General features: G+C 31.5%; 1 protein-coding gene across 2 annotated transcripts in view; it reads left to right on the top strand.

The window, feature by feature from the left end:
- The first annotated feature begins 4,511 nt into the window (after nucleotides 1-4,511).
- LOC108906272 (plexin-A4) overlaps nucleotides 4,512-17,530 on the top strand; it is a 93,289-nt gene continuing 80,270 nt past the window's right edge. Inside the window, exons 1-2 of one of the 2 annotated variants that reach the window (XM_018709488.1) lie at nucleotides 4,512-4,911; nucleotides 13,458-13,574. The gene's annotated coding sequence lies outside the window, so the exon portion shown is untranslated. The remainder of the gene's footprint in view (nucleotides 4,912-13,457; nucleotides 13,575-17,530) is intronic. The other variant, XM_018709486.1, reaches the window with a different exon arrangement.

The following is a 17,530-nucleotide window of genomic DNA, read 5'->3' on the forward strand; positions in this document are numbered from 1 at the left end:
TGTACACCTAAAAGATATTAATTTCAACAAAAGCTCAAAAGCTACTGCCAAAATAAATTTCACTGAATATTGAAATATCATCCTGTAGTTTGCCTTTACAGTATGTACAATTCGTTTTGAAACACTCTACATATAGTACGAGGACCGGCTTAAAACAGTAAATGAAATTGTCGATGTTAGTTGTTTTGGATGAAGAATCTCTCTCCTCGAGCGATGGAACACATGTTTTTAAATATCCTGTATATCTCGTCAGTTTCTTTTGCCAATTTTTAACATTTCTTATATTAAGTTCAAGATATAATAACTTCAAATACACCTAAATACTTCAATAATTTACTTTACTGTATATAGGGTGTCTCGTAAATAATAGTACATACTTCAAACGTAACTTGGATGAAAATAAACCGATTAGATTAAGTTATTGTAGTACGATTTTGCTTTCTTAAAAAATTTGAGGCCTTAAAAATTTTTATTTTGTTTTTTAAAATAATTCCGTTACTATATTGTCACTTTCGTTTTTTGCCATATTTTTTTGTTGGCAGATATTTTGAGAAAATAATTATTTTGAAATGCCACTTCACATTCAGATGAAACTGGTTAAACTGTACATTTGATTAAATTGAATGTGGTCTTAACGACCTCTAACGTTTCGTTCTGTTACTATGTGAAAGATTATAGTTAGTAAGACAAAATTTGAAACTTGAACAAGAAATCACATGTGAATGAAACAAAATGTTTCGTAAATTGTTGACGTATAAACTGTCATTAAGGTTTGACCTAGCATTTTATTTACATCTTGTATAAATGCCTATGTTTAAGAAATAAAATAAAAACAATACAGTTTGGAGACAATATTTTCAGGATCGTGCTGATAATGAAAATAGTGCTACATTTATTAAATTTGACACAAAATTCATATTTTCCAAACGGGTTTACTACCCAAGATTGAGAATTCCACAATTTTCAGTTTTTCAGGGCAATTCACAATGTATCTCTTTAAAAAAATGTTACCCGTGGTGAAATGACCGAATGAACTTATATAAACTGTTAATTTTTGTGTTTTGTAGTTACGTAAATTTAATTTTTCATTTACGATTATTTTTTTAGATATGCATTGAGATATACCTTATTTCTCTCAAAAATGTTTATAGAAAATGTATATATGTACACAGTTATGGTAAAGCTTTGATAATATAAAAAATCTAGACGTTCTTAGCCAACATTTTCAGTACTGAGAGCAAAGCAATATTACAGTTTTTATGTCTTCTGATACAATTAAAATGGTTCACCTTCTATGTACTAACATTTCTTTGAATCTTAAGACAGATAATTCCGAGGTCTTGGTAGTATGAATAATATAAAAAATATCCTAAAATAATTTGCATCAAATCGATTTATTAACTCTTAAAATCATTTTCGATTCTACAGGGTGTCTCATTTTTGGGGCCTTACCTAACCTATTTTTTTCAAGAGACACCTCTCATATTAGGTACCTACTAAAATTTCTAATTTCTTCTGAAAAAAATTTAATTAGATACCTTCTTGGACATTTAATACACCCTGTACAAGGGTTTTGGGAAACAATGTCACATATTCGGAAGTTGACAGAACTTAAGAAATTAGAATATTTTTTTTATGATTGTTTTTGAGTTAAAGGGCGTCAAAGATGATTTTTTTAAATCTAATTTTGGCTATCTTCCGAAAAATAATGTGATAAAATTTGGTACGGGTAGGTTTTTGGGAGTACAAAATACGTTGCATATTATAATGCAAAAATTTATACAAAAAAGGTACTTTTGTTAAAATCGCTGTAAACGCACTGTTTTTAAGAAAAACGCAATTAACTGCCCTAAAGTCAACCAACATCTACTTCTTAATATACAAGGTGTCCGAAAAGAAGTAGTCTAGATCAGAGCTGGGAGTATTTTGACAAAACAAATACCAAATAGTATTTTAAATACAAAATAATATTTTTTATTTTGTAATTAAAATACTTTTATTATAACAGCAAAAATATTTTGTATTTCAAATCCTTTAGTAAAGTATTTTGTATTTTGTATTTTAAAAAAATATTTAAAATCTTCTAAATGTAATTTAAATACTCTTGAGTAATTAAAATACTCGAAGTATTTAAAATACCCAAAATACCTGCCAAAAACAAATACTCTTTGCCTGTTACGACTGACGACTGGTACAGCACGCGCTAAAAAAAATTACGCACCGGCACGCCTGGATTTAGCGCTTTCTACTCTGCATTCTGCAATTTTTTTTAAATTTTTTGATGATCTCGAAATTGGGCTTGCCTTACACATACAATATATTTTTTTAAGTCACATCTTAAGAGTTTCAGATTTAATGTTTCACAAAAATATTTTAAATACCTACTGTTAATGAATATTTTCAATATACAGGGTGATTCCCAAACAGTGACCAAAAATGAAACCTCGTATTCTTTGGTGAATTTTAAGGGGAGTCTTTCATATAGTTTTTATCTAGGACGCTTCGTTGACAGGGTGATAATCTTAAAAAAATATTTTTCATTTCGTTTTTTAAGTTCTACTCGAAAATCAAGCTTTTTCGAAAAACAAAAAGAGAATAGTAGTTTGTAGAAAATTTACGAATCCGAAAATATCATGATTGTTACTGTGTAGCACTGCAGTGGCGTACTATTTCATTTAGATTAATATGCCACCGATACCCTGTATCTCCGCCACTGGAACATCCAAATTTTAGGAAAAGGCCTCGGATTTTAGACACTGTTTACATAAGTACATGTGCCCGATTTCAAATTATTTCACTAGTTTTTAAATTATTTAAAAAATTAAAGCATTTTTTTAAGTTTAACACCCTGTATCTTGTTAACAAAGCGTGCTAGATAAAAACTTCACACGAAAGACTCCCCTTAAAATTCACCGAAGAATATGAGGTTCATTTCATTTTTGGTCACCGTTTGTGAATCACCCTGTATTTAATATTCAACATACTTAGGCCCGGTACTTTGAGTCTCGGTTAAAGATTGATTAACTGATCAGGCGATTAGACTGTACATATAATGATATAAATATAATCACAGTCTCATCGCCTAAGTAGTTAATCGAGCCTTAACCGAGACTCAAAGTACCGGGCCTTAAAATACTATTTTAAATACTAAGTAATTTGTATTTAAAATACTTTGCCAAAGAAATATTTTGTTTTTAAGTATTTTAAAATACTTTCATACTAGTATTTTGTAATTTGTATTTTAAATACATTTTCAAAGTATTTTGCCCAGCTCTGGTCTAGATGAAAATAAACCGATCTGGATCAACCTACCTTAGTACAATTTTGGTTCCTTAAAAAGTTATGTCATTATTAGTTACAATGGAATAAATATTTCTTGAGAGACGATAACGTTTTAAGGAATTAAAATTGTACTAAAATAATGTGCTCTAAACATATTTTCATCCTTGTAGTGTAGACCATTCGTTTCTAGACACCCGGTATATTAATTGATTGACTTTATGACAGCCAATTGCGTTTTTCTCGAAAACGATGCGTTTCCAGCTGTTTTCATAAAGTCTTATGAAGTAGTCACTTTTTTATAAAATGAAATTTCACACTATTGATATACGGCATATTCTGTAAATAATTTAAAAGAGAGAAAGATGGCAGCTCCTTTAGCAGTTGGTCAAAAACTAATAACACTACCGGATTTAGAACCTCAAAAACCTGTAAGTATTACATTGTTTTTTGGAAAAATTTGATTTAAAAAAAATCATTTTTGTCACTGTTTTTCAAAAATAGGAAATATCGTCATACTTTTTGATGTTCTATCGGCTTCTGAATTTATGGTATCTATTCAAAATCATCACGCGGTATAGATGAAAATTATTATAAAATATGAAGGTACGACTTTATTTGGGTGCAACACTTTCTTATATTATTGACATTAGCTTAAATGCGACATTGTGTATAGCACATGTTTTTGGGAAGTGCAAAATAGAGACCATCATAGTTATTACCCTTATCAAGTGTTCAGAGGGTAAGTACCTACATAAGTAATCAATAATATAAACATTTAAAAACTGAAACACCATGTATAGATATATTTATAGGAAGTGTGTTTGTATAGGTATGTATGTATACCTATCTCACGCGCCTACGTATTTCTCTTTAAAATAAAGACAGATATATGAATTGACTTTCCCAGTAATTCATTGAATACTGATTTTTTTACCTACACGAGTACCTACGTGAATCACAAATGTAAATTATTTGAGTTAAGCGATGTAGGCAATTAAGTACACGTATCTTTCATTATCTGATAAAATTAAATATTCAGAAATTTTTTAGTCGACCTCAATAAGTTCGGTATAACTTTCGAATGAAGTGAAGATCTCTTTTCTGTTTACATTTTGAAACTGGTAGTTCATGAGATCAGGAGATAGGCGCTTGCGTCATGATAGATAGGGCGGGGTTTACAGTACAACTACACATTACATTATACCACAAGTCAGTCGGTGTTCGGTTGCGGGTAGGGTGTGTTAGTCAGTGCTTTCATAAAATACATTTAAAAAAAAAATTAAACCGAAAATCCCTGCAAAATATAAGAAAATATCTTTAAAATAACACCGCGCACCGTATTTTAAAACATTGTAACAAACTGCATCTTCAACTAAAGCAATAAAGTGTGTTTGTAAAATCCTAACCTATAAAGTGAATATTGGTAAAAGAATGTTAAGGCTCGGTTAATCCTTTAAGAATTTGCATGTTTTCTGTGAACATAATTTATTAAGTGTGTTTTAAAATAATTTATACGGGTTTAGTCTGTACTTAGAATTATTTATTTTAAAAACTTGTGTTGAGTTTTAATGATTACGCTATCTGGTGGTTTTGTGAAGTAATAAAAATAAACAAAAAGAAGACAACATAGTAAGTAAACATTTGTTCACTTTATTTGTAATTTTGATAGCATTTAAACCAATAAATATAAAAACACTGACGGTGGTTGTTCACCTATTCTATTGTCGTTCGGTGTAGACAGTCAGAGATCAGAGGAGTTTGGAATTGGAGTCTGACTAGCTTGCTTGTCATTTCATGATTCAGACCGTGACTTTCGTCATCGGTTGAGTTTATCCTACGTTTTACAGCTCTAGCTCGTACTGGAGTTGTCAAGAGCTAGACAGTTGATTAAAAGGTATGGTCATGTAAATCAAATATTCAATCATTAAGCCATTTTTTATCTATTCGTGAAACATATTTTACCCCTATCGAAGAGTAATGCCAATGCTAATAATACATGTATTAGTGTTTAATATTTGGAATTGGTTTAAAATTAAAACATATTTAAGATATTTTACACACATTAAAATCCTCGTTTTTTAAATACAGTAATATATGAAAATTAAATATTCCCCATAAGATAGTGAAATACCATTTCAATAATGAATAACTGTTAGAGGTTTAAACATGCCAGGGTCTGATATCGAAATATGTACAGTAGATAAGTATTTCAAAATATCATCTATTTGATTTAGTATTACTAATTTTTTATGTAATATTTTAGTATTTTAGATTTCAAACATACATATGTAGGTATTTCTACCTAACCTTAAAAAAACTTTGTTACATGCTATATTTACATTTCATGTTTTCTACATAGACATTCCTTATTGTTATACCTACCTACACATAGATACGCCCTGGGTGTAAGATGATGCAAAGAACAAATCATAGATCTCAAAACGTTAATATAAATCCCTGATATAAGTGCAGTCATAAATCAATTGTCAATTAGGTAATTTAATAATCAATAAAAAATGTTACAAATTAGCGACATGTTATGATTACATCCTATCACTATTTAATTTATGGTACTTGGCGTAGATAATGTGTTCTTGAAACTGTTTTAGAATAATTTTTTATTTCTTAAATACAAATTTTAGTACTTATGTACCTGTACAAAAAATTTTTGACGTAAGGTTAGACATATGTTTTGATAGTAACCCTTTTCGAGCTTTCCTTTGTTTTAGTTCCCCATTCGATATTGTAGAACATACTATTTTATCTAACAAAGTAGAAAAAATGGAGGACATTGCCTTGTATTGATTAAAAACATGTTGGCAGGGCATATCTGTGATTGCACAGATCCACCTATTTTGCTGGCAGGGCATATCTGTGATTGCACAAATCCACCTATATTTTTTCTGTGAACACGTGGTGACGTGTCATTTATCGAAGCAGTGATACAGTAATTTTTGCAGTGGCACATAAATACTTTTAAATCTTGTACAAGGATACGGTTGTTTACTATACAGTGCAAGTATGTCCATACATCCGATTCAGTGATACTTGAAGTTCGGTCTTGTTCGAGTGGTAGAACACTCCTTAAGTAAATAAGTACAAATTTGTGAGTGTTTAAAAAATGCATTTACATGGGCACGTCAAAATAGACATAAGTGTAATTAAATATATTATATAACTACACATGGAAATAAGAAAATGTCTGAAAATATAGGTATTCCAGTAAATTTATGTTTGTCATTTGATGTGTGGTATGTGGTGTACCTGTTTTTTCTGAAACTACCCAACTTTTAAAATTGGCATGATACTTATATAGCCTGGTGATTTATTATAATCTTTAATTTTATAATTTTGATTTCCTTTCATAAATAACGTTTGTTTGGCTGAAATTATTAGTGACGTTTTTTATTGTAGATATTTAATATTTTTCCACCCCTGGAAATTGAAATCTTGCCCCACAAAAATTGTCAAACTCAATAAATTTGTATCAAATTATCCAACTTTCTAAAAAATGGAATGGTGATTTATTATAACCTTTAATTTAATAATTCTGATTACAGTTCATGAATGACTTATTATACCTATGTAGGTATTGACTGAAATATTAGTGACATCCACATCATATGACATATTTTATAGGTTATATTTCCAACTGTCGTGTAATTTACATATTTAGATGTTTTTCCATTTCTGAAAATTAAAATCTTACTCCACAAAAATTTCCAAAATCCATAAATTTGTGTCGAACCAAAAATCGCTGCTGCTTTAGTAGCCCATTTCTCGAACTATTTTTCGTATCTATCTTTGTTGATTGTTTTTAAGGTTTAATATGTAAAGAAGGATACAACTTTTTTTGTGATAAGAAAAAACCCCTCTTTATATACATACATAATTGACTATAACAATGTTTGTCTATGGCAACTTCTATTGTCCATGATTTTTAATTTTCAGGGTGTACTTAATTAAAATAGTTCGTCATACTTTAATCGTTAACAATGAATTAGGATAGTTCAGAGAGGGTGTAAAGAAAAAATGTGTGCTTTTAGATTGAAAAAAATTGCTTAACCCATTTTCTAGGCTATTTTGATTAACATTTGGTGTCACTTTGTTTTTGAACAAATGTATGTGCATGTTATGTATGAGTTAAATCAATCTCGCAACTACAATCCCCTACGAGTGGTAGTCGCCCCTTCGAAAATCATTATAGGGGACAAGGGTCGAGTATTTGAAATGTGTTGGTATTCTCTTTACACGACATTTGCCATGTTTTAATATCTAATAATTGAAGCAAAACTATTAATGCCCATAAATTTCAAAATGAGTGAGAATGAGAGTGGAGGATTGAAGTGATGCAAAATTCTCGAGAATAAACGCGAATTTAACAAACTATCCTGGGATATTTAATATAAAGTAAAAGTTGACGCTTCAATTTTTTTCGTGGTTTGTCTCGTTCTCAAAATTTCTTCTCATCAATATTCTAATCTAATTACTGTCCAGAAAAAAAAAGCTCTTATTTCGATTATTTTTGTGTCTTCAAATTTGATTAATAAAATTACATGAGGCTGAGTTTGTGATTAAAAGCAAACCTTTTCTTTCGGGCTGTGCGTAATGAGTTACTATATTCGAAAACAGAAAATAAAAATAACAAAACATAATAAAAATTTAAATTTTCATCCTAGTGGATCACTACTACTATCGCTACTGTCACTGATTACTGTTATCGTCATTAAAATTATCATTAAGTCACATACCTACTCATTCCAGCTGCAATATTGCTTCAATTTAAATTACATGCAATCTCTGTTAACAATTTTTCTGTTTTATTAACAGTTAATCTATTACGTTATTTGGATTGATGAAAGGAATATTTACTGAGAGCTCTTTCAGTTGTAGCTGAAGATCTTGGCAGCGTTATTTTAACTAACATGAAAAACATCCGTTTAGGAAAACTGCGGTAATTCTATTATCCTGATTTTTGTTTCACTAAAATTTGGTTTATTATTTACCATATAAAAGTCATACCTTAAATTAATGAAAATAGAGTAAAAAGTACTCAAAATGTTTATAAAGATTTGAAATAAATTAGAATAGAGAAATAAACAGTATACCTTCAGAATGCGTCTGTGCATTTATGTTTGTTTTTACTTTAATACTAACACCTTCAGATATATACATACCATCAACAAACTGTTATAAACAGAATTTGTTTTCTTCTCGTTGACACTGTCAGTTCAAGAGATAATACATACAGATCCTTTCTTTTCAGTTTAGATTTCATTAAATTTTGCTAGATTTATGTGGGAAGATGTTGTTCTTTATTCGTTTGCACTGGCCTTCTATAGAATGTAAGGAATTTGATTTCACAATGTCGGCAAGGTTTAAGCGGTGAGAAATACAACCGTATTCAATAATACCAGTTCCTTCGGCAATCAACTTTCTTGCTCGGACTATTGTTGCTGCATTATCGGCAACTAAGCCAATTACCCTTTGTTGCCCAATTTCATTAATATTTTTCAATAACTCCGGTTTTATGTATTCAGCTGCGTGACGTTCTAAATCAGTTGTAAAGGTTTTGTACGGTTTAACTTATTTCATCTGGCAGGTGAAGGTCGGATGTGCCGTGGCAAAATATCGTAGCAGTCCGCGTAGCCTGTTATCGGAACTCGTAGAGTAAATGTTATATGTTCTCTCAAAAAAGTAAAGGAGCCCGCATAAAAACATTCAAAACATTTATATTCACTGAGGATGTTCTGTTGTATTTATAGGACGTCCGGATGACTATATTGCACGTGCAAAATCAATTTCTGTCTAATAAATGGAAAAAAAAGGAATACAATATCAGAAACATAATTTTTATAAAGTATTTGTTGTAGTTAAAGGACATGCTCGTGCAAAAGTCATCAATTTCTATCTAATAAAGGAAAAAAAGAAATAGAATATCGGACGACAGTCAAAACAACAAAATTATCTTTTGAAGGACATGGGGTAGGACAAGAAGATACATTTTTAGTGTTATTAGTATCCTCTTTAGAGACTTTCTGGGTTCATGTTGATGGCAGAAATTTTTTGACTTCCAAAATATAACGGTAGATTAGGAATATGGATCAGGGCTGCTGTTTCTTTACTTAACAATTAGTTCATTCTCATTTAAAACCGTTTTATGTATTTATAATAAACAGGTTACCGATATTAATTGCACATACCCAGGGAAAAACCACAGGCGTAATTTGGTATGAATCATATTTGAATAATACCTACCGAGTACAATTTGAATAATACTTTGGTAATACTTAATTATTTATTTCATATAAATTTGAAGCCGCTACACTCCCCACTTCCTTCCTCTTTTCTATTGTTTCTGAGTAACATTTGTAATTAATTATGAAAATGACTATTTGGTGTATAATTTTTGACCAGCTATTTTCCCTTCGGCATCTGGTTGAAGTGATATTCAGCTATTTGTGATTAAATAACGGAAAAAGTAAACGTTAGACAGAAAATCTAAACGTTTTGTTTTCAGTTTCAATCTGCACAAACAAGTATAAACCTGTCACAGAACCGATACGTAAATATGTAAACGGGTACAATAAGGCCTTGGCTAAACCGAAGAGCGAACGATAATCGTAGAGGTTCCTTTTGGACACGGGCAGCTGAAACTCATTTTACCGCATTCGACCTTGTCGACGTAATTCGCGATGAAAAATTCCTTCACTCTAAATTCAAACTAATTTGTTTTAACGTCGCCCTCTACACGTTTCAATATTGCCCGCATGTTACAGTTTGGTGGGGCCACATACGCACCTAATAAATCACGTTTTAAAAAATTACATTTGGCTTTTTAATTTAGTTTTTTGTAATATTCCAAAACCACTTCTCTTCGTTACGATAACCTGTATTTAAATGTATAGTACAAATGTTCAAACATCAATGCTTGTATTATTAAAACGCCTGGAATCAACGCCAGAAGAAATCGACGAAACTCATTTTTTTTATTCAGTCTACGCGTTAAGGAATTTGTTGCAAACGTGCATGGCCACATAATTGGTAAATACTACGAATATTTAATAATAGCAAACCTTTATTTTCAATCATAAAAGAGGAAGTTTGATAAATGTACGAGATAACTTTTATCGAAACTTTATGTTACAGAGGCAGATAATACGCTTTGTTCCTCTTCAGTTTATTATTAGAATTCGCTCAAAATCAAACAATTACGAATATTTTCTGTATTACTAAAACGCATCCGGAGTTGTGATATGACAGATAACCATCGAATTTTTTACTTTTGACTAAGCGCTAGAAATTTGCTGCTAACATACACTACCATGTATTTGAGAAAAACTACAAGTATTTAATTATTCCAAGGATCGTTAATCATAAATAAATTGTTTCCTTTATTAGTTTTTCAGAATTAGCTGCCGCATCCTTAAAATGATAATCAATCGGTTAATAATCAAATTAATTCCCACATATTTGCCATTTTTCGTATTGTTAAATATTTTCAGTCATAAAATGGTAAGAAATAGGAATTTGTTACTGACCTAAATTTGTCCAGTAAAATACTCGCTTTCATAATTACTTTTACTAAAACGTTACTAAGTTATTCAAATATTACTCAAGTTTATGAAATTTAGATATAGTAAAAGTCTGGATAAACACAAAAATTTAATAAATTAATAAGTTGCTAGAATATACAGATTGAGATTACCGACTATTAAAGTGCGTCGATGTACTTGTCATTCATAACAGATAGTAAAGATAACAAACACTATATTCCTATTAGATCAGATGCTTCCGGCGCATGCGCATATCATTTGTGTGTTGTCAATAGTTTAATAAAAGTATGAAGCTTATAACATTTGACTAAATCTAACCTAGACTAGCCTAAGTAAAGTTTTGCGCCTCATTTTTCTTGATGTGACAATTTTGCATTTATTAAATTGCATTTTTTTCCAAAAAAGTCGTATCTTGCGTTCTTTATTTAAATTTTCTTAAATTTTCCCGGTATATCCAAATTTTAAAGTTGTGTTCGTAATTAAAAAGCTAAAAAATCTCAACTCATCTCATCAAGGAAGATAGAGCAAAATTTTACACCGATCATAGTAGTTATTTTTTCTTTTAGAGGATAAAAGTTTTGAATTTATTAAAAATATATATGATTTTCAACTTGAACACCCTGTATCTTTGAGACTAAACACCTCAGGGCACATATTATATATGTTGTTAGAATTTAACTAAAAATTCCATATATTTTTCGAGAAATATGTCTAATTTTGGCTGACTAAATTTTCTAAAAATTTCCTGTATATCTTTTTAAATCAAATGAAACTGTTTCTCATTCCGAGAAAACCAAAATGCCGCCACTGTATAATTTTCGAAATAATCATACTTAATTAAATATCATGTGGGAGATACAGAGTAAAAATTTGGAAGTCTTCCTGGAAAAGATCAAGGAATTATTTAGTCAAAATTTGGTATAATCCTGGTCTTTTCTTTGAAACGGGCCGTTTTAAAATGGGGTTTAGCCACTCTATCTGATTTTGACAGAAAGTGAAATAATGTAAAAAAAACTTGTGCCCCAGAATTGTTTTATTTTTGTATGAAATATTAAAATAAAAGGAATTTGGCGGACAACTGCAACGTGCCTACAATACGCTGTTTATTGATAGGAAATTCAACCTCATGCCACTGGCGTTCTCATTTTGTTTAGTGATAGATTGACAAAGAGGAGTCGCTTAAATAAGAAGTTTTCTATAGTAATAACGGCGTCCTTAGTCGTGATAACAATAAACGGTTTGAATTAAAATTTTGAAAATCAAATAAAAATGTATTTAAGGAGTTATCGATTTATTCCATTTTGTAGTATAGTCTTTCCGAAGGCAGTTGAACATGTAAAAAACGCCTGGCAATAAAATTTAATGACTCATATGCGTCCCTTAAAAAGTTTTCTGCTAAAGATGAAAAATTATAATAATTTGTATACAATGTCTAGAAAATTTCTATTATATGTTCATTTGACCAACAACATATTTTAATTATTTGTGTCCCATGTTGTGTTAATATTATTTCTCCCTTTCGCAATTGTAATATGATTAATAGAAGGTGCCTATAATAAATTAAAATTACCTGAATCACACCAAATTCCGCATTGCTGCACTGCACTGCTGGAAAAATGGAAGAGACCTTTTTTCATTGAAATACAATACAGAATTAGATACATATATCTCTATATTTTTAGCGACAGTGACTTTTTTATCCTTTCTTTGTTAAGGACTGTAGAACAATTTTCATTATTATATTTTTCAATTCGAGAACTTCTAAAATCTGATCTGGATCTCGAAAAGTAAGCCGTTTATGAAAAGGTCGAACTTTTCTTCTTAAAATAAGCATCTCTGAAATATGTTTAAATATTTAAATTACATATTATACACATCTGGCCCAATATGAATGAATTAATTTATAAAGGAAAATTAAATCACAATTAAAAATAGTGCTTTTAATTAAGGGCGCCCCCCTTAATTTTTTATGCTTAATTTTCAGTGAATTTATAGCAAGTCATTTGACGAGGGTTTTAGAAAATCCAAGCGAGCCAGAAACAATATAAATTCACTGTAGCAGTTATACCAGTTTCTCCATGGTATAAGTCAGTTTCAGAATAAGGGGGAAAAAACATATTTTTACTTCTTATGTTTATCATTACATTTCCAGAACTTTACAGCTTGTTGAAAAATCGCGTGGGGTACTATAAACATGAATTAATCATAATTATTGAGTATTTTTACAAAATTTTCGACAAACAAGAAAGGTATAATCCCATGTTTTCCATATTTCACTGCGGAAAATTAAAGGAATCCTTGTATTGGTTTTTTATCATAGTCTTACTAAAAGTACGATTTCTTGTGTATAAAACGTCAGCCTTAAGCAAATCTTTTTTCATAATCAAATATATTTTCTTACGATCTTTCTTTTTTTTGCTTTCACTAAAAATCAGCACCAAAATGAGCAAATGTGAACGCCAGTGTGAATTTAAAATTTGATGGAAATAATTCTCACTTGCCAATGCGGCCCTGTTTTATTTATGCACTGAAGTAACAAACTCTGTCTATGATTCTCGTAATTAAGTATTCCAGGAACTGATTGACATATGATAATTAATTCAAATCCATTGATTTCAGATCCGGATGTCTATGATTTTACGAGATATTGGATTATGAACGTATTATATATTTTGAATTATGAAATCCTCCTTCGGTCTAAGCCACCTACTGTTATGAAATAAGCTCGGAAATAAGGTAATTATTTTTATTTTGCAAAACAATTAGAACTTCATATTTATAACTTTCTTGGATTTTCTAATAAGATCTCTTAGTGAGAATTTTCCATATTTCAAAAAATTTGTGTTCAAGGTCATTTCTGAATTTTACTAACAATTTAACGTTCTGTTTATATGTATAAGATTGACATTTTCTCATAAATTTATCAATTTTTTTTTTCTGGAAACAAATAGGGACACCGGAAGTTTTTTTTGACCCTTCTGATTTTTTTATACAAACTTTATATCATCTTGACTTAAAATGGAATTGTCTGGTATTGAAAACCAAAAAAATGCCCCCTAGGAAGAAATTAAAAGGGCCTGGGCAGGTAGAATTCTAATACCGAAGATTTCAGTTCGAAGGTCACGTAAAGTACCTCAAAATTGGCGACATAGCCGGATTTCTTCGTTGACTGCTGAACGATAAGCTACGTAGTGAGTTTTTTTATATTCAAATCGCGGCCTTAGCCCAGTAAAAGTAGGATTTTTAAACTTCCGGCATGTGGCGTGCGGTAGCGGCATTGGCCTGGTTATCACTTAGGTAGTGTTCTATGAAAATATTCAATATTGTGCACCTTTCTATACATATTGAAATTGTGGTCCTGTAACAGCCCTAAATACTGAAATATAGTTGGACTTTATTTTTCTTTGTTGCTGGAAGTTTAAGAGAAATGGATAGGATTCAGTGGCGTACGTGATATTTTCTGTAAGTGTTTTTCTGTTATAAACCAAACGTTCACAGGATGTTCTTTAAAACCCCTAACCTGATATCACGGAAACTAAAAGAAAGTTCTGTAGAAAAATGTGTAGAGAATAGACATGATTACAAACGGGTTGACCCTTTGTAGTAGTGTAGATATGGCACTCGCATTTGATGACGTGAACTTAGAAAATGATCCAAGTGAAAAACCGTTAATTTCTAAGTGACCTTTGCAATTTAAATAGTTTTCGAATATCATGTGTATTATAGATTATTTGAATCAGAAAGTGTTTATAAAACAACGGCGTGGCTGTTTTCACACCCGTTATAAAACAAATGTGTTATAATTTCTTCAAAATTAATAATAAATAATAGATGCCTTAGTTGAAAATAAATCAAAATTGTTTATCCATCTATCTGTTTGAACGGAAATGGGGTAATTCAGTAAATTTTCAAAAACGTTCTCATTTTGTATACACAAAGTATTGCTCATGATTAGGTGATTCTGAAAATTTCAACTCGATCCGTTGAGCGGTTTTCAAACTATATGATTTTTAAAATACGAATAATTGTCTTAGCCGTGGCAATGCAATGACGTCACCGCATGGGACGGTCAGCCGGCTTGGCGCTACTTCCAGATGATTTTAAAGTTTGTGCATAAAAATGGAAGCAAATTTCGTAAAAGCAGATACTCGGCGCGCCAGTTTATGATTTTTTTTGGATGACTTGTAGGCGATATAAAATTTTAATTTTTTTGCAGAGAACCTTAAAATTGCAATATCTCTTCGTTAAGCAAATACAAAAAATTTGCTAAATGAGCCCACTGATTTCAATTTTTGAATTTTTTTTATTTTTCATTCATATAAAATTATTTCAGACTAATAATGTGAGCTGTACGCTCTTTATATTTAACTTCGCTTTTATTTGTTCCACCAAAAAAATAAATCAATATTCGAGCAAGATTTAATTTTAAAAATTTATTGATTCTTTTTATTAGCAATTAAATTTGTGTAAATATATCTGTTATTATAAGTATCGTAATATAACTACGTGCTACATCCCTTGGAATAAATTGCGAAAGTGAAAAAACATTAAATAAAGCCAACTAGTCAATCATTCCCAGTCAAACAGAAATACATTTTATTACCTACCATTTTAGCCTGTTATTTCATATACAATAAGTTCCAAATGACCTACGAATCATTTCTAAAATAATTTTTTGTGAAATGCTTCTATTTACTTTAGTAAGTTACTCAAAATTTACAAGGTTTTTCACGAGGACCACTTTTCGGTGCCAGATCATTTACGAGTATGTTTATTATTAACAACATTTTTTATAGAATCTGGATATCGCCAAGAGATTTTGAAATATCGTGTGAAGTTTTAAACGGAATGCCCTGTATATCTAAACGAAAAGTTTATATATATTAATATTGAAGGGAAAATTGCCAGTCAAAATTTATAAACTAAAATAACTACTTTCATAATTAATTACTCAAATAATAGACATAACTATAACTTGTATAGAAATCCCATACTAGTTCGTGTTTCATAAACTTTGTCAGTGTTCTATTTTGCCATCAAAACACTCAGTGGAAATGACGAGAGAAGTACTATCACGTGCCAATATCCTTGACAGAAAAAATGACCTCGGATGGAGAAGGGTCGAGCGGGACTATTGCTCTTTATCCACGCCATCTCTGTATTCTCGGACGTCTCGTAGAGGCAGACCCATTCGCCGTCGTCCTGGACCGTTGACGCCGCCGGATCCCAGCAGTTCGTGGGGCCCTCTCCTGTTTTAGCTAGGCGCGTCTTTTCTTCGCCCGCTCGTCTGTGCGTGTGTTGGCTCGCGACCTGGGTGGCGGGTGAGGTCGTGCAGTTGTGAAGCTTAGGAAGCACACTGGCGCTTTAGTTTATTAGCACTAGCGAATTTAATACTGTGGCGCCTTTTTGTCACTGTCTGTTGGCTTTGCTGGAGCAATTATTGTTTGTGAGGTTAGGAGTACCTCATTTGGAAGCTTTTAGAACTTATAGTGTGAGCCCTCTTCCGTAACTTTTTCTACGTGCAAAAGCAAAATTTGGAGCGTACTACTGTACTGGTCATTCATCCGGCCCTGGTTATAAGTTGTAGGGTGGTCGGGCTGACGTTCGTACACACTCCAGGCTAGGTCCGCAAAGATCCTGCAATGGCGTCCGCATTGAATTTAGATTTCTAAAAGGTCTTTGTTCTTTTTCCATTATGGATTGTACTGTATAGTCACTCTGAAATCCAATAAGAATTTGGCCTCCTTAAAAAGACACCTATCTTGGAATGATTGCTGTCTCTATAAGTTATTGAACTGAAAACGATTTTGGGCAATGGTGATACTAAGGCCTTGCAAAAGCCTGAATTTCGTAAATTTTGGAACTATGTTATTTTCCAAAAATCCGCTACTGTAGTAAAATTTTGACGGCAATCTGGATCTAGGGAAATTTCGGGGATTTCGAAACATGGGTAAAATTGTGTTTTCTCGCTCTGCAAGTTCCAATGTGCGTCATAGGTCGTCGACACTTACTTGTCCTTAGTCTCGTACTCTTCGCTAGATTTGTGCCCCCTGAATGGCTTTTTGAAGATTTATTGAATTATTTTGAAAACATGGGTGAAAATTTGAAATTTTCAAAAAACTCGGCGCCTGTACTGATTACACTCACAGTATTCGTTTAGCCAACCAAAAAATTGTTATGTTTAGGACTCTGACTACTATACCAGTAGCGCACCCAGACAAAGTTTGAAGGGAACCAATTTCAAGTGTAGTCTCTAATGTGGTTGTATAATTAACATTTGCTGCATAGTAGCATAGTACACATGAGAACTAAAATATGAAAAATCAAATTTGTGTATGAACTTCTGGATATATTTATTTATTCGTTTTTCATGACTGGCTCCAAAGCTCTGGATCTTCTGGATTTCTGCTCTCGTCGCTGCCAAATATCATATATATTCGAATAATCGGCCAATCAGAGCAAAGCACCCCCTCGCGTTTGCAAAACAAACTTGTCCGTACCGAATCTAGTTGCTATAAGATCGATGGTAACACACTAGGCGATTGCGCCGCTGCAGCACAACCGCATATTGTGTTGCCGTTCTTAATGTTAAATGTTTAACTTGATGTCTCCGCCAAATTGAACAGCGGGTGGCCGTCAAGCGAGGGGGCGATAATCGTAAAGGCAATTTTCGGGACGTACATTATTCGATG

The sequence above is a fragment of the Anoplophora glabripennis genome, unplaced genomic scaffold, assembly GCF_000390285.2.
Source record: "Anoplophora glabripennis isolate ALB-LARVAE unplaced genomic scaffold, Agla_2.0 scaffold32, whole genome shotgun sequence".
Taxonomy (NCBI): domain Eukaryota; kingdom Metazoa; phylum Arthropoda; class Insecta; order Coleoptera; family Cerambycidae; genus Anoplophora; species Anoplophora glabripennis.